Here is a 24,380-nt window from a genome sequence, read left to right on the forward strand (position 1 = left end):
CTATAGAGCAGTTTAAACAAATGATAACTTGTATTATGTTGCATTCACCTCACTCATGTTTGCAACCACATTTACATTTAATGCAACATTCTGCATGTTTTCACACTGTATCCTGTAACTTTGTATGTTATCATATTAGATAAGCACAAGCTACTCATGACCTAATCAAATATGAAGTAGAGCTGATAGATGACTTCATCTCAGACAACATCCCTTAGAGATCCAGGCTCACCCGCATTACAGATGGCTTCCTGATAATGTTCCATCGCCCTATTTTGTGCCTGTCACTCATTTTGGCAATGAGACCTCCCGTGAACTCCACCTGAACCTGCGCGATCAATCACAGCTCAAATCAAGCCAGGGCCGTACCTGTCTGGGCGCTTCTAACGCCATGTTTACACAAAGCCAGCGAGCACGGGGGCGCTCGTTGCGCCAGCGGCCGCCACCGCCGGCTCACCTTATCTCTCCCACGGCGGCTTCGCTTCGCTGCAGCTCACACCTATTACGCCCTCGCTCCGTATCATCTGCATGGCCTCGCCGGCTCACCTTTGGCTTTGTTCATCACTTCGCCTCACGAAAGGTTTGTCATGATGTAAGGCGCTAATACAGTTCAAACTTTCCTCCTCCCGTTCGTGCATCAGCGTCAGCGGCAGATCCACGTGCAGATGGTGGGGTTTGTCATCCGGTAAGTCTGGATGAGCGTTTCCTCCCTCACATGGTTGCAATTCGCATACCTGGCTGCCTGAGGATTTTCCGGGATACAACTTTAACAGACTTCACTTAAATGTGATCCTCCTTTGTAACAATGTCTTACAAACGTGTCTCGTTAGTGCTGCTTCCCAGCCACTTGTGGCTCATCCTGATATAAAAAAGGCAAACATCCTGCACACATTGAGTAAATAAGTGAAAACATGAAACACGTTTAACTTGCTTCCCATTGTTTGAGTTTGCATGTGAATGGTATTAAATGTTCCTCTGACTTTACTGCATTAAAATATCTCCCAGATGACATTTTCCAAATTAAAATCTCTAGTTGCCATTAGCTGGAGGATGTTTCACCTAGAAACAAAGGGATACTTTAATATAGGTATTTAAAAGCAGTGCAGCAAGTTGTAAACTGTCAAAGTTGCCCATTATTTACTCGGTTCTGGCACGAAAAATGTGCCCAAATTACTTGGAAGTCACCTATAAAACCTGCCAAATCAACTGTTTATTTATTGTCAACAGAGTGACTCCTGGAAGCGTCACACACTATTAGCTTTGTGGGTATTTATAGTGGAAGATGTCCAAATCCCTAAATACAAATATACAGAATGAAATAGAAGATACCTGAGTCGACCCAGTAACTACCTGAGTTCTCACCCCAGCAGAACTAAGCAATAGTAGAAAATGTAGTGGAAGAACTCTAGTAGAACCAGTGTAGTGGACATCAGCCTCACCCAGTTGAGCTGAAGGGTGCTATTGTCTCTGTGGTGGTCACTTCTTTTGTTTGGTTAACGTGAACTTAATATTTTTTTACACTACAAGTCACAGCTGTAATTCTTCAATGACCAAATGACTTAATACCAACACAAACTGTAATGTAAATGATCCGTCATCTGGCAACAGACTGCAGCAAAGAGGCTGAACTACAGCAGATGGAGTTCAACCTGAGCAACAGACTTCCTGTGAATCTGCATTGGTCATTTATCCCTTATCATCATACTGAGGCTGTTCCCAGTATCATGACACTGGGAATATTTGTATTGTGCGCTTCAGATATTTTCTTACACAGATAATCAGTTTGGAGTCTATTCATTTTACTGTAGTCGTGATAAAAGCAGGATGGGTCAAATTCCAGGCCTGCGTTTAATCCAAGAACGCGATCGTGTGTGCAATGGACAGCCAGTGATTGAAGTCCAGTTTTGTAGCATTGAAAGAGGAACAAAAGCATATGACTTCAGTCAAAAGCTGCTGCTTGATTTGAGGATGTAATTCATGTAATGCCTGTGAAAACGAACCAAAGCTGAAAACAAAGAGCACCTACGAATTCAGAGAGTGACTAAACAAACTGAAGGCTCTGGTTGCGTGATTGACAAGCAGTTAAAAATAACACATTCCAGAGCCGGACGGCGATGCAGAGATACAACGACGCGAGTCTGCTGTTGTTCATAGAAGGCAAATGACAAGAGGATGCAAACAATCTGTGATGATACAGCCATCGATGAAAGCGCCCTTTAAACAACACCACAGTTGTAGATGTTTGAGGACAACGTCACGATGTTCCCACGTTAAATTAAAATTTAAAGGTGGAAAAAAAACTGCTTGCAAAGCAACAATTTATGAAGAAAGCAACGATGGGACGGTAGAAAGACAGCAGCATGCGAGGAGAGTTGAGCCCAACGTTCAGCAGGTGAGGTTTGAGCGAGCTGATGTGGTGTTGTTTGTGAAAGCGCAGTTGAAGGAGCTGTGTGGGACTCAGCATGTTTGTCCTCGGGGCTGAATGTAACAGATGACAGAGATCATTGCAGCTTTTTTCACTTCACTCACAACTTACTTCTTTTCACAATTTTATATTTTGTACTATAGAGGCTCAGACGTCGTTGTGAAATTGTTGTAGTTTGTACCTAATGCTGGTAGCTGACATGTAGCTACTTGTCGCTCTCTCTTCTCCCGTTCCAGCATTGGTGACTGCTTATTTCATGCTATAACTGGCTTTTAGCAACGCTGGGTCACACGGCTGTCATGCGTGTGACTGGACGTAAACTTTAGACGATCAGATGTAAGCGATTCACTCGTTCAGAGACATCGCCAGGACCTGGTGATAATATAAATGAAAATGCCAGCGCCTCCGCAGGGCAGAGGGCAGGAGAGTCACAGTTTTATGAATGCGTGCAAATCATGTGCACATGTGCATATATGCACAACATGCACTAGACACACAATAAAGTATATTTTGTGTAACACGCACATAAATCAAAGACATTAAACTGTCATAATTCAGGTTTCCATCAAAATGAATTTGCTCTGTAAATATTTTGAATATTTACAAGGACTTAACTGACAAATAATAAGAAATCAGCAACATCATATGTAAATCCATTAAATGATTGATTTTTTTTCTCAAAACACTACAACAAAGGTTAATGAAAACGAGTTTAGTGTAAGTGCAAATGCTGCCAGTCTCTCTTTAGCTTAACAACATCTCCAGTGTCACCAGTCAATACACAGTATTGCTCCAGGTGGAATGACCCACATGTAACATGAACTGTTATCAAACAGCATCCTCACACACGGAGAATGAGTGTAAGACTGAAAGCCTCAGTCGTGTTGCAGAGGATGTAGAATATATGGAGCGCGAGGTGAAGGGAGCGTTGTTCGCCATCTTTCTTTAACCCACTAATGCCCGCGCAGACAATCCCTCCAACACAGCTGCTTGACCTATTTCCTCCCATGTAATATATCGTTAAAGCAGCCTCGTGAAATGGCTTAATTATTGATGCTTGATTTCAAAATGAAGAGCTTTGAGAACACGGCTCCACAGGAGGATTGACACATGCAACAGTGCTCTTACAAGTACACACAGTGAGGCGCACTGGGACCCAGATTACTCAAACACACACACACACACACACACACACACACACACACTTGACTGACTCCATCCAGTGTTTAGTGCAGAGAGCATTAAAGCAAGAGTAAAGATAAATGCCCTGTCTGCAGCTTTAACGATTATTTCAAACTTTTCACTCAATCCAATGAGGTTACAATCCATGGCAGGTAATTGTTCATACAGAAATAGAGGGCATTTTGTTTGTTTTATCGAACACGGAGCGGAGCGAACACACTCACCTCAGGAATGGATGCACTGTCAGAAACATCAATTTGCTGTTTTACACCGCGTTCTGCGCTCCTCGCGTCACGCGCATTAACATTTAGTCTGAGGCCTCGCTCGCCTTTGGGAGGCACTGGGGCCGTTCTGTTCATAAGGACCGCACGGCCCGTCTGTAACTATGTGTGTGTGTGTGTGTGTGTGTGTGTGTGTGTGTGTGTGTGTGTGTGTGTGTGTGTGTGTGTGTGTGTGTGTGTGTGTGTGTGTGTGTGTGTGTTGCAGTTAGGTAAGGCATCAAAGCAGCCTGTCACTTGTCCCTAGGTATTGCTTTAGTCTGCGTCGACAGTGTGTCCACCCTGGGTTTGTCAGTGTCTATTCAGACCTGACCTGTCTTGTTCAGCACATGGCAGAGGATGCTGATGGACATTTCCAGTTCTCCTTCTCAGTGTCTATCACTCGATGCGGGATGCATCCCTGACGCATCTTAGTTTGAGCTGCTGAAATTTGTTGACAGTTGCAGAGGGTGGTCTGCAGTTCTGCCACCCTCAATTACGGGAGATGTGATCTGATTTTGACTTGAGGGATGTAGGTTGCCTGCTGTGCATAAATGCTCAATTGTGGTCGATCGATATCTTGCTAATAGGTTTTGAAAATTGAAAACAATGCAAATAGCAAAGATGCGTAAACCCTGCTGAGGGATTTTTGAAATACAAACCCAAAGGGCTAAATGAAGGTGGGGCAAGCGACATTGTTTATTTATTTGCAGTCCTGGTGGATTAGATTTATTCATCCTCTTTCATGTTTGTTGCTTTGCTGCCAGTCAATCTCCTGTTTGTTCTTTTAATTTCCTGCAAGTCGCTGATGAAAAAGAAAGCGTTTTTAATTAGCGCTCCCTCTGTTCTGTTGAAACAGTTAGTGTGTTTTTATAGGCCCAGGATCGGAGCTCAAGTCTGTTTCTAATGGAGATGGAGGCAATCAGATAACCAACATTGCCACCCGTGCTCTCCTTTCCTCTTCTTGAAGAGGACAGCTTTTAATAAACATGTAATAAGAAGGAAAACAGCTGGTAGCTGCATCACAGATGGTGCCGTTCTTGGCATCTCCAAGGAAGGGACCACACATACAGATGGCTCATTATTCCAGCATTTGGTTATGCATATTGCACAAAATTTTATTCCAATGCTTAACTAGTATAAGCAATACAGGTGTTACTATTTTTCACAAGGCTTCTCTTCCAAAGTAAGCAGTCAGGATCTTGTTTTGCTCCAGTGTTTTGATGCAGATCACTCACACACACCTCCAGAATCTACTTCTCCCCATCAATATTTCAGTGCTGTCTCTGTTCGCGAGGAGCGCCGCGTTAATCTGCACTCGGGTCTGATTCATGGCTAAACCACCTGTCAGTCTCACCCGGGCTGCAGCCCTGCTTTTTCCGACCGCACCTTTGTGTCATTAAGGTAACAGCCCCGCAAATACCTCAGCCTGTTGTTGATTAAGATCGAGGGAGCGATATTGATCACGCGGCAGCGGCAAAACGAGCCGGCGCTCGCGCTCGAACGCGAGGCCGAACGCGTGGCGACACAACCTTGACCTCGGCGAAACCATTGTGCTCTTTCATCCTGGCTCACACACTCTAGTGTAGGCTGCTTATCTGCACGCTCATGAACTTGAGAGTCCTCTGTGTATTATTTATATTCACTTAAATAGGAAATGCCGCTGGTAAAAATTATAGAACAACAATTTGAATGAAAACAAAGCAAAAGGATTCAGTCCCACGAGAGAAATGTGCTCTTGGTTGAGCCTTTTTTAGGTTGAGTGTTTTAAATTACAGCTGCTGTCTAATTGGCTATGGTCAAATAAAGCCCGCCTAATGAGGCATCGCAATCATTTGCTTATTTCTTTTCAAGTCATTTCCCTTTGTATATCAGAGCAAAAGTCTGCGCTCATGCTTTCAGGCAAGGACTGTGGAAATGAACATTTCGTTCTTCAACTATGAATTATGACCGCTGGAAAAACACAGCCCCGCATCTCGCTCTGAGCATCTCCATATGATATGATGAGCTTAGCAGTGTTTTTAAAGTGCAGATTAAATCTGCTAATCATAAAAGAGAGTGCGACGTAAAACACTTTCATCCTATGCGTGTGTGTGTGTGTGTGTGTGTGTTTTCAAACATTCGAGGGATATTCTTTCAGACCTCCTCACACTTGGCACTCATGTATGCTGGAGCTGTCCTGTCCAATTTATAACAGGAGACAATGTGACCTTTATCCTGGCAATGACTATAATGTACGTTAGCACATGTCAGTCTCAGGTCAGGATCATCCCCTTGTCATATGTTTTGTCTAGCCTGCTTTACAGTCACCAGAGACACACTGCCGCGCTGTAGCCTTATCACCTTTAAAGTCAATGTAGACAAGTGATAGCTTCACAGAACATGTTATTACAATAGGGATTACATGAGATTGTGGACCTGTGCCTGCTGCATCACCGTCATCCCAAAGATATAGTATAATTATATACAGATGCATGCTATATATATATATATATAGTATAATGCTATATATATAGTAGTAATAGTTAAGCAGTTATAACCATTTTGATCCCCAGATCAAAAATAATATGAAATTTGTATTGTCCTCTATTCTAGTCGACCAAACAAATTCTCAAAACAAAGGAAGACAAAATTAAAAGCATAGGTAGGCTGCACAAAATAACTGTCACATGTTTTTGGCTCTAATTTCCCCCCTCACACTCATTTTATTGCTCATCAGCTAAGTTGTCAGGTCTGCTACGTCCCTTTGATGGCATCACTGACAATTAGCAAGACGATGGCACACAAAACCATCTGGACAGGCACATCTCTCATTGCTGAGGGAGACAGTTTCTGGTGCTACAAAAATAAATCTCAAGGTCAGACGCTGTCACTTTTTAAAAGTGATCAGATTTCGTCAGAGGCAGATTTAGGGGATTGGATTTATTTTGAGAAGGTTTACTCGCTAATGACAAAATGTCTTGGAGCCTGTTAAGTTGAGATCAGTGTATCGAAATGATTAAATCACTCAAGTGTACAACTGGGTCTCAGCTAAGTGTTTGTATTGGTTAATATATTTATATACTTTAATATCAGGAGTCTGGAAAGCAGCTCGTACGGAAATTGATAGACACCAATTTATAGTGTATTGCATTTGTGTCTATATTTTATTTTTAACTCTGTTGGTTGGTTTGAATTGATGTTGGGTCCTGTGATACACTAGGCACGTCATACACTCAGAAAATAGCCATGGGGGCGAGCATGAGCTCATGTGTGGGAGCAGATGTCTATGTGCGATAGTGGATGGAGAGCAGTTCTGAATGCGCTGCCCACGTGCAGAACTACCATGTCTGTTGGATCTAGCTGTTCTATGCTGAGGAGGGGGGGCTGTGCTGATGGCTTAAGGTTAGGGGCGTCCTCCCCACAAGAGGACTGCAGTATGGGTGGGGGTGGGGGGTGAACTGGGCCTTACCCACTGTCCCACCCAGAACAAAGTGCCCCTCAGTATTACCCACACACACACACACACAGATGTTAGCTTTGGGGCTAACATCTTTAGGTGTTTATGTGTGTGTTTATAGTCCTGCTTCCTGGGTGGTCTCTTCTCTTGACTCCGCCTAGTTTTCCGTAAACTTTCCCTCCCTGGAAAATGGGCGTGGTTCACTGACTACTGGCCCTGACGTCACCTAACCTGCTTCCTGCATGCTACATCTAGATTAAAGCCTCCGTGCTGCTTTTCCGGTATAAACAATTTCCATAATTGGAACGTAAAGGAAGAATTAGCTAAATGGCTGTAGGTGTTTTGGGGTTTGTTGTTGACTCCGTTCAGTCCACTGCCATCAGCGTTACATATGATGATTCCACATTCATTTTAAACTGATTTAATTTTTGCCGACAGATTTGATCAAGGTTGCCGGGGCAAATGGATCATTAAACACGAACTAGAACACACTGTCATTGTTGTGAAGTGCACGCTCAACGCGAGCGCCGGTCCTGCTACAGTAACTCATCCGTAGCTCCTCCATTGTGTGGTCCCATGATGTTTCCCTGCTTGTGTGTCCATACATCATGTTTGTGCGGGCTGCACTACAGCAGATCCCCTACAGAATAGGCTCCAGAGTGTCATCCACACAGAGTCATCCCTCACCACCGGCTGACCATGGCATTATTCCGATGGGGACCGTTTGACTAATAAGCATTTCGCTTCACGAGTGCTGGCTGCAGTCAATGCTACTATTCTGGATATCCACTCTGTATTGTATAGAGGACACCTTGAATTAAAAAAAAAAAGAAAGGTGGCCAACACTATTAAAAGCACCCACTGGTCCGGAAAACACACACTCTGATTACATTACAAAAATCACGTAATGGTTGTAAACGCAATCATAAAGTTGCACTTCTGCTTGAAGAACTTGCAGCGTACGTTCTACGAAAAACAGCCCCCCCCTGGGTGATTTTGCAAAATGAATCATTTTGGTGGATCTCATTATTATAAAACACTTATGGAGGTAAACAAACACTTTAGTGAGCAGACGCAAGCGACTAATAAGTGTAGTATGTAATTTTAAATACATTTGTGTCATGAAACAAAGCACAGACTCAACACCTTGTCCACACTTCAGTGGCTCAAAGTCCATTTACTGTAGAAAATGCACTTTTACTGTAACACTGTGCTTTCAATGTTGCACAAACATGGAACAAACACAGTAATCAGCGCTGAAGTAATAACAGTCCATTTGTTCTTGAATGTGCTGAGGTGAACTGCTTGTGTTAAGATATGCATCTGCACAGTCACGTACAATATGCAGTGGCTCAATCAATAATGTTCTATAATGCACAATACATATGCCTGCTTCTATTGAACATAAGTGCTGTCTGCTTCATGTTGACCTTTGGATGGTTGGAGCTGAGGGTGAGAAGGAAGCAGCAAAACCTGAGCGCAGGTAAATTCAACCTATTCTGACGGCCCTAATTAAACTCCCTTAAGCTTTGAGGTGCTGTACTACTGTACCTGAGTGTTTACCTCCTGCACACAATTAAAAAATGCACAGCACAAAATGACCTCTTTCTTTCTGCTCCGCTCGTGGAACTGAGTCGCTTTAAGATTTGTTTTTCGGTCTATATTAATATTTATGTTGGCGCTGTAAACAAAATTCATAAAAATCAGCAAATTAAAGTGTGATGAGCGAATGTAACTTTTGATTTTCAGGTTTTGTGCCGTTGCACGTTCACTGTGCAGCTCCGGTTCTCAGTCTCGGGGAGAGGCTCACCTCAGCAGACCACCCTGGAAACGGGGCGTTACAGTACAAAAGCTCGCCTCCTGATGGACTCGAAGCACGGGGATTGGGTCCATGGAGACTTCAGATGGTGCATAACGCCCCGCAGCCTCTCACTGTGGGGCTTTGGTAGAAGTTCAGCACACGTGAGACACGATCATTTGAAAAACATCTGTCACTCTGACAAATAATAAGTGCACAGGGCCTCTAGGGAAAAGGGAAGTGCAAGCTCCATATTTTATTTTTTCCTGTATACTGCCTGTTTGTGTGTAGTGAACTGTACTTTATATCTAATGCAATGCATGCTCACACTGACAATTGACATTTTAAGAGCATTACCCTTGACAAGGCGACCTGGACAAATGAAAGGAAAAGGCAGGATGATTTATTAGGGGAGGGGGGCTGACGAAACATTGTGATTTACTTTTTTTTTTCCAGGGCTGTTTAGAATGAATCCTGAAGACACACACCCCACCCTTGCTCCAGTCTGCATGGGCCGTCTCCACAATAGCCTGATGACCTGAGATCAGGTAGGGCTATATCTCCCCAGGGCGCTTGCAAAGCCAAGACAACACTGCTCTGCTCTCCTTTTCTAATTCTGCCAGTTCCTCCTGGCTTAATTGAGAATTTGAACAAACAAATTAATCATTGCAGCCCATAAAAATGACAGGATTCATGCAGTAGCATTCTTCATTCTCTCTAATTTGTTGTGTGTTGTCGTCCCCCTCCCCTGTTCCCGTGCCTTTCCACAAACCCCCACAGCATTTTTTGTGCTGAATCTGCTGGTTTACCCCCTTATGAAAATTACAAATACTTGTCAAGGTTAACGAGTTAATATTCTCATTCAATATTTATTTTATAGGCCAAAGAAAGCGTCTCCCTTCAACGCATCCTCTTCCAGAGCGAGGATGGGTTTGTTAATCAAAATGACAAGGACAGTGTCCTTTTGATAATCCCCTGAATCATCGAGAATAAAAAATGAACTTTATTAATCAGCAGCCTCTGATTAATTGTCATGAAGTGTTGCTCATCCATTTCCCCTGCATTTCCGTAATTTTCACGGAAGCCTAACAATCTCCCCAATGATTTGAAGCCTTTTGAGCTGGCGTTGCATTCAGCAGCACAGCAATAAATAGGCCGGGCAGCACACTCCTCTCTCTGGATGAGCTTGTGCACAGCAAACATCTACAAAAACATGCAAAGTGCTTATTTACCCTCGCAGCTTACAGCACGCCCTCTGGGTATAACGTTTCCACCCCGGAGTTTGCATTTTTAAAATGACATTGTCCAAAAACATAAATAATGGCGCAATGGCGAGTTTAACAGCATTAATTACTCTGCTTTCATGCAGCCTGCATCAATACTGCAGTGTCCCACTTAATACTTTGTGAGAGACAAACGTATCTTCCTCTCCTGGATGGAAACAACAGAAATGGATGAGGATATATCAGCGTATATATCGAGTATGTTACAATCTGTGATCACAAATTCACAAAGAATCTATAGAGTTTTAATTCATAGTTACGAGCAATTACTCATGGCAGCAGTGGTTTGGGTTGCGTCTGACGGCCCGGCCACTGGAGCTAGGCAGAGAGCATTGTAGGAGCATTGTTGTAATCTATCATCAGTGACGTGACTAAATTAACTTAGATAGGAAGTAGTGTTAGGGTGCAGCCATTATCTTAGCATTTGCAAATGTGGCTGACAAAAACTAGTAATAAATCGCCTGGCTTAAAGTATTGCAGGAGGTCATAATGAGGGTCTAAAACCTAAAACCAACTCATGAGCCCACTGGTCAAAGCGACTGGCACTTTATTTAACAACTAAAATCATGAATTTTCTATTTGTGACACACATACATTTATCTTTATTGAGAAAATAATATGAGAATGAATAATAATAAGTAATAAATAGGTATTTAGAAACAGAAGCTAATGAGACACAGAGGACTTTAGAAATGCACCCCTTTCTTTTATATATTTCATTTGCCTTTCTTACTTCTTGTAGTGTAAGAAGGCTGAAAGCGGTTCATGAAGAGATATTTCAGGCTGGGCCCCTAATCAGCTGCCATCTATTTTGCCATATTTACTTGCAGTACAGTGAAAGTTATTATTTTTACGTTCAGCTCAACATTTACTGTACAGTAGTGGCTCGGCACTGAGGGAATTAAGCATTTAACAAGTGCACTCTGTGAATTCTAGCCTTTTCCACAGATTTAAGGAGGTTGGGTGGCTCACATGCAATTAATTGTGGAGGTGTTTTATCCATCAGGATGAATAATTTAAAGGGAGTGTTAATAGGTATCCTAGACTTGGCCAAAGGAAGAGAGACAAAGTGTTGTTGAAAGACATTTCATTACTTTCCCTCTGATGCCACTCTCCATTTATTCTCTCTTGGTGTTTTTTTTGGTTTTTTAGTTTTTTATTTGAGGTGGGGTTGAGTCACAATTACAGCTGAAAACAAAGCAAAGATGATATTTAAAAAGTAATAGAGTGCACCCCTCACATATGGTTCATACAACATACAACATGGTTCAAACTTATAAAAGCCGGAACGTCAAAATGTAAACCTCCCTCATAAATGAAAGTGAAATAAGAATAATAATAAGACGTTCCCTCCCGAATTACCTTTGAGAAATCTGGTTCATGTAACATGAATTGCTACAGGGAGGTGCGTTACCGCAGCCATTTCTTTTTGTTCATCTCAATGTGACATCTTTAATAACTCATTACATCCTCCTTAATGAGTACAGGTATGATTTATAGTTTGAATCAGAAGTATCATAAGTGAAATAGGTATTTATACCTCAATACATATGTACTGTAAACAAACCTGTAGCTACTAAATCAGATCAACTGCAACTCCGTCTTTCATTGTTTTTAATTTATTAAAGGTTTGCCTCTATTAAGATATTATTAAAACAGTACTTACACAATGAAACTGCTTGAATTATCATGTATTCTTTTAACTGTGTCTCCTTTAAGGAAGCATTACATTGATAAGACGTGATTTCAGAGCAGCTTTGACTGGTTCCTCAGGGTGCGCACGCGTCTCCTCTGGTGGGAAACAAGCAGAACTTCACTGACTCCCATGTGCGCAGAGAGGTGACATCAGAGAGAAGTCATTTCGTTTCATCAGGTGCAATAAAGGGACGTCCGCAAGTGCGCAGCTCCTCGCTCCTCCCGCTTTGCGGACACCGAGGCCCCCAGCATCAATAAAGAGCAGAGGGCATGAGCAAAGTTTCCCAGTTTGTATATGGCACACGTGATATGTTGCAAAATGAATTTCTGACAGTACACTTCCCCTCCTCTGTAACACCCATCTTTTAATTTTTCACAAAAGGATTCACAAACACACGATGGAGATGGGGCTGCGAACAAAAAGACACTCCTTCAATGACAAGTGGCAAGTGCATCGGCCCCTCCTCCCTTTCAAGTAATCCCAGCCCTGGCTATTCAGGCTCTGCCCTGTGGCAGGACCCAACACTTTGTTTTCCAGAAATAACCATAGCTCATCTTTCACAAGAACCCGGCTTGTTATATTGAAGAGACAATATGTCTGGCAATCATGATGCCGGCTGAAGTTTGGGGTTCGCTCGGTGTTGTTCCCCTCTGCCTCCCCCAGGCTCCGCGACAGGCACAAAGAACGTGTAACCTGACATCAAATATCTTATTGCATGACTATATCTGCCAGACAGTCACACCTGTCGCCTTGGGGAAATCACAATTCTCTACGTGTTTACCCAAGAGCATCCGATGCTTTGTCCTAAACATATTTCAGTGGACGTGCACACGATAAAGGTTCATTAGTTTATTTCACTATGCTATGCTAGCTTTGTATTTATTTGTTTTCCACAGCACCCCGAAAAATCCAGATTTCCTTCTGTTCCCCATTGAGTGCAGAGCAGCAAGGCAGGCTCACCACATCTAATTAACACCCAAACACACCTTGACAACATCTGCATGACATTCACTCAGCTAAAATCTTTTTAGAATAACAAAAAAAGGAAAAAAAGAATCACACTTCAGCTGCAAAGAGAGGCATTTTACTTGATAAATTTAAGATAAAAGACATGGTAGTCATCTTCTCCCATGACATATTTGTTCTTTAACAACAAATCAATGGCTGTGAAAGCTTGGCACCTGAAAACAGAACAATGGGAAGATGAAGCGAAGATTGTCTTCATTAGGCACATTAATATTCATAGAAAGTGGAAAATCTGACTCCACGGAGGACTTGGTAACCTTTTCTCATATTAGATTTTTTTTTCAACTTCTTAACACAATTAAAGTCCAGCAATGACTTAATTAATGCGGCTTTCTGTCAGGCACTTTAAAGAACTGTCAATTTGGCCCGGGTCTGCCTGTCAGCGGGGAAGAAAGACAGTCATCCCACTCTTACAGGAGACAGTCGGAATCACAGTGCAGAATAAAGTCACATTCTCAGACACCTTGCCAAATTGATTCTTTTAAGGGTTTTCTTGCAGATTACCATTTCTTCCCTCCTGTCTCTTATTCTGTGTGTCAAATCTGAGAGAAAATCTAAATTCAGTTTTGGGTTACTTACTATCCTTTCCTATTGTGCTCGTTGTTGCTGATACCCTGTTAAATTAGGATTTGAATGAAACATTTCCTGTATTTGGCAGCGTCCTCTGAGCTCCAAATCAATTACCAACGTACAGTACCTGCACACAGGACAACGCATCACAGTTACGTTTGCCTCTGAGGTTTAGCAAAAATTAACCAATAAAACAATGTTAGCTCAATTATTCGGCTGCATGAATTTACAAGTCATTACAGATATTTGTAACGTGCCCTCATGTCATTTCTATCAGTTCTACGTAATTCGGTTTATGGCTTTGTGTGTTGATCCGCCTTGGGTTAAGAGTTGTGCAGTACAAAGCTGGTGCATTTCCATCTTTTAAAGCCACAGGCCGTATGAGCCAGATGACAGTGCAAATGGTTGCTGCTAATGACTGATTCTCCTCTTGCCTGCGTTTTGATCAAAAATAGCTCCTCTTCTTCTCTCCCTCTGAAATGGCAGTGACCAAAATTGAGGTAATGGCCCTTGCTTCAGAAGCTGACGCAGCTGCAGGATTTGGTATCACTTTGACTGAGATCTGTCTCACTTAAGTGAACTGAGATGCTCAAGAAATAGAAAATTGTAGTATGAGTGCACTGACTTCACCCAAAACAGAATTAACTATAATTCTGTTGCTATTTCTCCAGATTTGTATAACATTAATTGTGTTTAAAATTGTGAATGGTGGGAATTTAATAAGAAAAATGCAGTGGAAATCTGACTTTAACATTTGTTTTTTCTTCTGTCTGTTCCTGGGTGTGATCGAGTGTCATTCTGTGTATTAATGAACCAATACCTGTGCTCGTTCCGCAGGAGGTGTAACTGGCTTGGCAGGTGTGCTGCCACTGGGAAACAGATTAAAATAGTCAGGGTTCCTTTCAAGGCTCGTACGGAAAACAACGGAGGCTTCACAAGGTAATCATGCCATTATATGAGATGGAGGGACTAATTGGAATTATACTAGAACAGGCAGGAAGCTCATTAAAACCTTGAGCACTACCTCATGATAAACAGTCACTTTAAGGGCTTGCGCTAATATGATGAGGCAAAGTCTTTATTTCTCTCTTTCCAATGAACACATCTGATGTTTAAGCTCCTTATACTCACTCAGCAGGTACCGTGTGGAATGTAAGACTCCTTAATTGCCCCTGGAAATTAGTAACATACTTATATAAAGAACTGCTGTCATTATGCAGGAACACTGAATGGGATCACTTGAGGTTCGTATCATTTTGAATTGAATATAATCCTATTGTGACATTCATATTACATATTATAAGATTTATTTATTCTATGATTACATTACAAATTGAAGCACAATATATTAATTGTTAAACTGTAGCTGCACGCTACAACCCTATAAGACCTCTCCAGTACAATACCATAATAACACAGTGAGCCGGTTATGGACTCTGAGACCTGTGATTAAAATCAGACTAATTTTGCTTGATGAGAAATTGGCTTTACCCAAAATAACTTTATATCCCCCTGCTTTCCAACCACAGTTCATTAGCTCCATCTTTCTCCTGCAGGATTCTTTGTGCCATTTTGACTGTATTCAAATCTCTTTAATGCCATCTCATGTTTAAAGACTGGCCATAAATCCCATATCAGTTCTTAATGACCACTGCCAGCCAGCCGGTAATATGTCATTGTTCGCAGGCGATCACCCAGCGGGGAATAGACCATGCCAGTCTTTGTAATTGCACACGCAGAAAGATTTATATTGCCATTATGCACACCCATAAGAAATAATTCAAACATATCAATGAAAAAAAAACTCCCTGCACATTGCTGATCCCCAAATATCCTCTGAGCATCCAGCTAGTGCAATATTCTACTGCTTCTGCTAAGAAGACTTTACTGTCTCCTAGTGAAGAGTTCTGAGCACTCAGATTCCATATGTTTATTTATTAGCTATACCGTTTTCCCCTCTGCCTCGGAATACGATTCAAAAGCAGCATGCGACACAACTGTTCGAGTGCCATGGTGGCTAAATGGCTGCAATATCCATCGCACATCAATCAGCCAGTGCAGAATGTTTTGGTTTCTCTGCTTTCTCCCTAATATCCTAATGTGCGCAGTCCTTGGATGGCTCAGAAATGCGGGGATGGAAGACGCCGCCAGCGCTCCCCAGCGATGCCGCAGCGGCTTTGTTGTGTCCCGGCTGCTCCTGAGAGGGGAGGCAGGTGGAGCTGACGCAGGTTTGATCACCTTGGTGAATGCGGACCTCGGTGGCTTCTCCCACGTCCGCGGGGAGGACAACAGCAGTCAACTGCAAAAAGGGCCGGGCGACTCGGGCTAATGAATTGCCTGGTTGAACAGAATTACATCATGCTTGTTTTCTATAAAAGGATTTGACAGGTACTCAAATATGCCAGTTGACGTTATAATTTAAACAACGACAACCCATAAGGGAACAGATAGAAAACGCAACTGTAGATTGATAAAAAATGCAATGTTGCTCGGAACATGCTGCATGTTTACCCATGAATATTAAGTGCGTCGCTGGACGTCGTTTGAAGAAAAACCCACAGCTGTTAATGCTAGAACAATGCTGGCCTCTATTTGTTCTCTTTGTCCCTGGTTAAAGTGGCGCAGACAAAAAGGGGGGAGTTGAAGTGCCCTGCTGAAGTCAGCCATCAAAAGCAGGCCAGTCATGCAGACTCCTGTTCCAGAGTCTACAGAGACCGCTCCCAGGGACTCTTTGTTCCTTTTCAACCAGACTGCTGCTGTCTCCGTGCTCAGGGGGCTCACTCACCAGTGACAGCCACAGTCAGATCATACCCCCACAATCAAATACAGTTTTATTAGATCTGTCTTGCAGAGCGGCACACCACTGCAAAAACATGTTTTGTTCTCTTTAACCTATTCCACCGGGAACACAAACCAACAGTGACACTGTCATTTGTGAGCATTGCAGTATGACTCCCTTGTGGTACAAATGTCAGATTATACTGTGCAGTACTAGTTATCCTCCCTAAATATAGCCTCTCTGGTATCGTAGCCTGTCGCAAGAAATTCATGACTTCACACACATGGCCTTTAGTGGAACCCCAGACACTGTCACAAACCTTAAGAAGTTGCCAGGATGAGACTAATTGTAAATTCATATGTGTCTGCAAACTCTCCTTGTAATTCTAAGAAGAGGGGCACCTATCCCCAGCTTGATCCGGATGCCTTTTGCATATTTTCAAATTGATTTGCATGAATGGCCATCTGTTATTGTGCTGGCATTTAAATGGTGTATTAGATTTGTAATGTAGTAAACCTTTTGAAGTATTTAAGTATGTTTCAAACAATTTCTCATTTTACTTGAGTTTTTACATCTCTGTTTACTTTTACTTTACCGCTTTAACATATTCTATACTGTTTTATTGTTTATTATTATTATTATAATTTAGGCAGCATTTTGTGGTAAGTGATGACTTCAGTCTGAGCGTGTCTATACTGAATAAAGTGCAGTGCTACCACGGCCACAGCATGCAGCTGCTACATCCTGTAGAGATTCAGAGGAGGACACACGTGACCTTTTCTACAAGACATGAAGGATCCTTCATACTGAATAAAGGGCCTCTTATGTGTCAGAAAAAAAAGAACAGAAACACTGGCATTCACCTTCAAACCAGAAGAGACACGCTAAGGTACGTTAGCACAGTTTGACTGTAGCCAAAACAATTTAACATTGTGTTATAAGGTATGTGGATAATATAATGTATCTAGTACATAATATCATAGCTAATGTTTGTGCCTGGTTTGTGCTTGGTTTGTGTAACATTACTGGTAAAACTGTCATTAACTCTATCAGTTACATGCTAGCATGGCTAGCGGCTAGCATGGCTAGCATGGTTGAACATGGCAAAGTTGTCCTTTCTGTCACACTCAGACAGTGCATCAATGTTGATGCATTTGTGTAGTTTAACCTTCTTCAAAAATATCTTCCAGTCATTTATTTTACAGTTTACAACTCATCCCATTTAATGGAATATGGAAAACAAAACTTTCTTATGATGTAAACATGTTGTGATCAAAGGCATACATTATTGTAACAACCTCATCAGTTCTCGTGGAGGAGTTCCTTGTTTTTGTCTCGCATGAGGCTTAAGATAATTGATGGGCTTTTTATACCGTAATCACAGAAGTGAATGACACACAGTTAGGTGAGGTCACAATAACAAGGTGAACACAAACATCTTTCAGCTGACCAGTATTACTTACACATGAGGATGAGCTATGTTCCACCATGCCATGCATTGACATAACCTCTACTTTAGACGCTGTAATATATTTATTTGTGCAGTGCCAATTTTTAATGTTCATTTTCTGTTCTAAAAAAGTTTCACCTCACTTTGAATTTTAGACTAAAAAGATATTTTATTGTAAGTAATAAATGAAACTCTTACAATAACACAATAAGAAATGAATCCAGGGTTCACCACTGTTGACTTTAGACCATCCTTACAAAACTTGTGATATTTCATTCAAAGCAGCATATAATTTTTTTTTTCTTTTCAGACATGCAGTCCTACTGTATAAATAATCAAGGCCTTCTCTGATCCCCCAGAGTAATTATCTGTGTTCTCTGACAGCCACAGGCAGCAGCAAACTGACAGGCCTCCATGAGGGAGATGTTGTGTAAATTTTATGAGTGACAAAGGAGATTAGTAGAGTGACTTCATACATGCAACTCTGACCTCCTTGGAGCCATGCATGCAGGAAGGTGAACGAGGGGGCCTGGAAAGGAGCTGCCCGTCCTGCTTGTGTGCGAGTTCCTTTTGTGACAAATGCTTCATCGGCACGGAGAAACACGTTCAAAACTGTAAACGGGAAAAATGTAGTTAAAAAACGTGCACAAATAGTGATTTCACTCGCCATCTGACGTGAGAGGACTTACAAAAAGTTCGCTTGTTCTCTTTGTATATGTAAGGAATCCCAACATTGTGTGTATCATTTCCCAAAGTGTGTTTACATCAGTCTGTTCCCATATTTTGACAGATGGTTGGGGTATTGTGATGGATTTGTGGCAAAGCAATACTTTTCCACAGATATAGTGATTCTGGAGAGGCACTCATCAGTTAAATAGCAACCTGCCTCAATGATTTCTGTCTCTGAAACTCCCCCTTTATCATAGTCCTATTGTGTGCCACAGCCGACGGACCAACCCTAGGCATTCTTTGCTCTGATTTACCGTTGATGGTCTTTCATATAGTGAGTCTGCTCAGAGACGCTTTGTTCCCCGTAATTACAGAGACTATGGTTTTAGCACGTACGTACCGCATGTCTTGCCTCCAGCTCTGTGATTGTCAAAGAAATTTGATGGAGACATCAAGTACATGTGAGTGAAGGGGAACATGGTCCTGCCATCGTCACCACCCTTGTGTTTACCCAGTGTCATAGGGCTGATGTCACCCTCAGAGAGAACAGAAGAGGTGGGCCCTTGGCGGAATCCTCCGCGTCTCTATCCATCTGTCTGTGTGCGACTGTCTCTCCGGACATGTTATGGGAAGCGATGATAACGGGGGGTGGGGGTAAGTTCAGCAGCCACGTAGCAATCTCCCTGGCCATCTTGCATGGCTCATGCTGTTCAAACAGGTTCCATGCCGGCTTGTGTCTTGTCTTGTCAAGTGGCTGACATTCTGATTTAATCAACATCCACGCCTGCCAGATGAATTAGATCACTATCAAAAATGCACAGGGTGCGCCATGTCCCTCACTTGTCAGAACCCAACTCATCTGCTCATTTATTTATTACATTGTGCAAGAGAGGAACATTGTAGCCATGTGTGGGCTTAAGGTTGCCTGTCATTTGAATGAAGTTGGATGAGCCCCAGAGACCTCCATAATTTGATCTCCAGCTCATACTGTATTATACTGAAAACACATAATGGTAGTAAGCAGAGGAAAAACAAACGTTGCGTTCTTTCGTTGTGAATCACTTTTTCTGCGTCTTAATTTCCACTGTTGCTTGGCTGATTTACTGGTTGTCAGTAAATCTGAAAATCCAGTGATCTTGAATTAATGCCGAAACATACTATTGTTTCCATTTAACAAATGACACAGAAATGTTTAGATATGTGTGTTGACTGGGAAATCCAAGGTAGACCACGTCTATTACTCTTTGTTGTTCAGTTTTTTGCAATAAATAAAATAAATGGCGCTGGCAAAACAACTGAGAGCAGAATGATAATCTTTGACAGCTGAAAAGGACTGATGTAGCTCACTTAAATCTATCAACGCCAAACAGCTGAGTGGAGATCATTTCTAAAACGACAATATATTTACTATAGTGTACTCATTTGAGTACAGTCAGAAAATTACTTATGTTGTTTACAACTAAACGAAGGCTTCTGAGCCTTTTGGTCTCTGTTAAATTCACTATTTCTTTATATTTTATGTTTTAATATTGAATATTTGAAAAGAAGACCCTGAAGGGTCATTGAATTGATGTTTACTGTATAATGGCACAAAGAGTGAGTCCAAAGAAATGGCAAAAATCAATTTTATTTAAACTTCAAAAGGATCGCTGAGCTTGATGTTGCCAAAATGTGTATAAAAGTGAAAAAGAGGGGACTTTTCCAAGTGTTTCTAATGTGGGAGTGTTGGTTATGAATTAGCAGTGGGAGGCAGGCTGGGCTTTAGCTGAGCTGAGGAGATTCAGATTGAGACGTACACTTACGGCTCACTGGTTTGATATTTCCATCATCGACAGCAAAGGAGACTGTGACAGTTGGGCTGCACAAAGCCAGCTGTTTTCATGGTTTGAAGCATCCTAAAAGTGCACCCAAGTTGAAGGATTGGTAGAAGATTATTAACCAAAGTGACATCCAGAAAGTAGGCGTGCACAGTTGGAAAATCAGTGGGACTTTCTGCCTCGCTGTCTGTCGCTGCTCCCGTCTTTGCTCTCTAATTTTGGAGCTAAGGCAGAGTGCTCCAGCATGCTTGCGTCAAAAGTTCCACATCCAAAGACATGATGAGGTTCTGTTAGAGAAAGATTAAAAATAGATAAACACACATCTGTGGGCTAATGAGGGCGTGTGTTGAGGTGTGTACAAAAAAACAAGTACAAACATGGTGGGATAATAGTCATTGTTTATCAAACAATAGAAAATAGAGATTAATCACTTATTAGAAACAACTTTACTGTGTTGTAACTGATGCTATGGGCAGTATAAATTACTACATGATAAGTGTCATATTGTGTATATGTTAATTAGATGGTAACACACTTACGTATTTTCTAGGCCACTAGTACCTGTACTCATCCTGAACGAACAAAAATCCTTACACACACAAACTACACAGACAGGCGTAACTAATGATAATGATTACTGGCAGGAAACAGGAACAGGACGTGACATCCCACCAACAAAGAAGACAGAAGTGAAAAACCACAAAGCATGTGTCCAGCAGGCCAGAGGGATGAACCATCACAGTAACAGCTATGCATCAAAATGACTGAAGTCATTTTTATTTATCCAGTAAGGTAAGGTAATGATTTCCTTGTCTTTAATTTATTCAGCTGATAGCGGCTATTACGCGTCAATTGAATAAAATTGCAGTATGTACCACTTCATTGTTCTCAGGTCAAACTTGAGTAGCTCAAGAATATGATGTGAAAAATCGAATCTCTAGTGACACTTCATACATGTACAGTATGTGGACAAAGGTCGTATTATTCAGCTGCTGTAAATGAGCCTTCTTTTTAAGCCTGTGTACACAAAACACTGGGAGATGCTTACATTTATCTTTGAATGTGCTTCTCTCCCTAACCTTCACTTTGAACCACACTCACACAAAAAAGAAATCCTGAGGTTTAGGAAGAAATTAAACCCCCAGTGCTGCTCACTCATCTAAGAAACATTAAATGTATGGTTTGTTTACCTGCATGTGCACTTATGAATCCCAGTGGTGCCACAACCTGTGTATAACTCACCCTTAGGGCCTTGGCGTATTTTTCACTGTGAAATGAAATTTTATAGCATGCAAGATTAGCCGACACTAATGCAAGGTCAAAAATAATAGAATCAATAGGCAGGCTTGGTGATGTTAACATTTACAGAAAATAATGGGCTGAAAAACGCTGTTGAAAACAGAATGAAATGAGTCTCTGCAGAATTCTTATTGATGGCTTTTCATTATTTCTAATAATTTGACTTTCTTTTGTGTGCTGTTATGCTGTTGCCGCGGGTCCTTGCTGTGGTGCTAAAGTTTATCTATCGGTGTGCGCTGGTGTGAGCGTAGGGTGTGTGCGCGCTTGTGCTTTAATGTGTACACACACTTTTTATGGTCAATATAGAGCTATTTTTGCCAAAGTCTTTCAGCGGCTGATCAGATCTCTGCTTGTAATGCAGCCGTACGGCAATTTGGAAGACGGATCCTGGCAGATCAGCCAACTTGGTAAATTCAGGCCTCATCTCACTCAGAAATGTTCTAAAATGTACAATGTTTATTCCTTCTGACAAGACTCACGCTTTCTTAGAATGAGCCAACATCAAATGAAATGCCCAAGATAAACCTAAATGAGTGTTGTCTGTGAGCCTATGTTTTATAGCCTATTGGAGTATTTGCAGTATCTGCAGCTAATTCAAGTGTGATTACAGTGAGGTCTGAGATCCCTCTCCAATATGACCCCACTCACGCCTATTGTCTTCCTTTCACTAATGAAAATAATGGTTATGAATGTTTTTGGTGCACTTTGATTGTCACATCAACTGTTTTTATTGCTGTCATTATGGTTTAACATCGCACTGTTAATTCTGTTAATTAAAAAGCTGATTGCTTTTGCCAGTCTGTGATCTCCATTTGGTGAGTCCATATGGTAGAGATTGCTTGTTGTAAATTTCAATGAAGCCTTATCAGAGCGTCGCTATGTATAATCAAGCAGTACAAGTGCTTGAATTGCCTAGAAACCCCCATCAGCCCTCTGTGCAACTCTTGTCCACAACTTCCCCTAAACTACCATTTTCTTTAAACTGCTTTTGTTTGACATAATTATAGAGATTACAGGGTCACTGTTTGTTAGCAAGCGCAGCACAGCAAGCACATTTGCATGAACACAGCAAAGTACATAATATCTGTTTAGATTTAAAAAAAAAAAGCCTTACGGCGTAGACTCAGTTGAAATGTCCAGTCTTAAATTACTACACTCAATGAAATGCTGTCGTAATCTCTTTGTTAACACACAAACTGCCAAACCTAAATGAAGAAAGCTACTGTAAGCACAGGCTTAGTGCACAAAGCCGTAAAGAAGTACCAAGTCAATGTATGTGGTATTAGAAACGTTGTTTCCTGTACTGTGTAGTAGATCTAGAATTAATACTCAAAATCTTTGATCAATCTACACTATAGGTCAGTCTGAGTTATTATGACTTATGAATCTTGTGGTTAGTATTGTTAGTAACTGTTGCCTCAAAGCAAAATGGACCTGGACCTCAGTCCTGAGGTCACACTTGTGCCTTTTTTGTGTCAGTGTGTGTTTTTTTTCACTTCTTCCCACAGACCAAAGGCCTGTAGTCAGCTTAACCAGAGACTCAAATGTGAGTGCAAGACTGGTTGTTTGTCTGTATATGTGGCCCTATAATAGAGTGTTGACGGGTCCAGGGTTTACCCAGCCTCTTGCCCGAGTGACAGCTGCAGTTCAGAAGATGAGTGATTGTGGATTGATTGACCTCTCTCCTGCTTGCTGTGTACTGCACAGCGGCTCCGGTAACTCCTTAAGACTTCCCATAAGATTGGCCAAGGAGGAAAAGAACTAAATAAAAAGAGCTTAATTCCTACCAATTATCAGGGAACCATAAACTGAACTAGGGAAAATGAGTTAATGAGAAAAATAACAAATAAAAACTAAAATGTGAATCACTTTTTTTGTGCATTTAGCGACAAGGTTAGTGATACAGTATATTAAGGATGTTTTTACAAATAAAATGCATAAAGTAAATTTATTTCTACAACCTTAAACTTAAATTGGATTGAAAAAAGCCAGTATAGACACGACCATTTCTATGTACTGTATGTACTATGTGTTCTGTAGATCCAACAGTTGTTTAGATCTCAAAGGTGATGACCTATTTCAGCTGGAGTTTGTTTTTGCTTTCTAGTCCACTCAGTCTAAACTCTTCCAAGCAGAGATTGAAATTTTTCTGGGATATTGAAATATAAAGGTTTGTGTTAAACGTGAAACGACAGAGCCCCAACAAATCACTTTGGCCAGTAAAACACCAGATTTTGCAAAACATTTACATCAAAATTGTGTAAACTTGAGTACAGTACATGTGTAGTTTGTTTTTGCCAGAGCAGATACAGAAGTGGGACACACTGTCAGCTGGATCAAAGCCTTCTTTGCTGCATTAGCCCTCAGGGCTGGTGTTTACACACAGACATGAGTGTCTGGCTGTACCGGGCACAGCTACATCTGAGACTGGAATCAAAACGCAATAAATATGTCATCCAATGTATTTGGAGGCATCTAACCAGACAGTCCACTTAACAGCTGTTACATTTAATGTGTATCTGTGTTCCAAAGCTCCCACCGTTAAACGAACAAAATAATGTTCTCATGCATGTGAAATGTCAGTGTTTACAGAGGAGACAGGGAGAGGGTGCACCCGTGGACACGTCTCCCCCCATCAAGCCCGCTCCAGAGTGGACGGCTATCAGTTCAGAAGTCAGCGATTTGCTCAA

General features: G+C 41.6%; 1 long non-coding RNA gene across 1 annotated transcript in view; it reads left to right on the forward strand.

Annotated features, from left to right (window-relative positions):
- The first annotated feature begins 8,574 nt into the window (after positions 1–8,574).
- Positions 8,575–24,380, forward strand: part of LOC129604381 (uncharacterized) — a 35,922-nt gene continuing 20,116 nt past the window's right edge. The window contains exons 1-4 of the long non-coding RNA XR_008695200.1: positions 8,575–9,265; positions 9,558–9,649; positions 12,104–17,344; positions 21,036–21,183. This is a non-coding gene — a long non-coding RNA (uncharacterized LOC129604381). The remainder of the gene's footprint in view (positions 9,266–9,557; positions 9,650–12,103; positions 17,345–21,035; positions 21,184–24,380) is intronic.

Source organism: Betta splendens, chromosome 7, assembly GCF_900634795.4.
Source record: "Betta splendens chromosome 7, fBetSpl5.4, whole genome shotgun sequence".
In the NCBI taxonomy this organism is placed as follows: domain Eukaryota; kingdom Metazoa; phylum Chordata; class Actinopteri; order Anabantiformes; family Osphronemidae; genus Betta; species Betta splendens.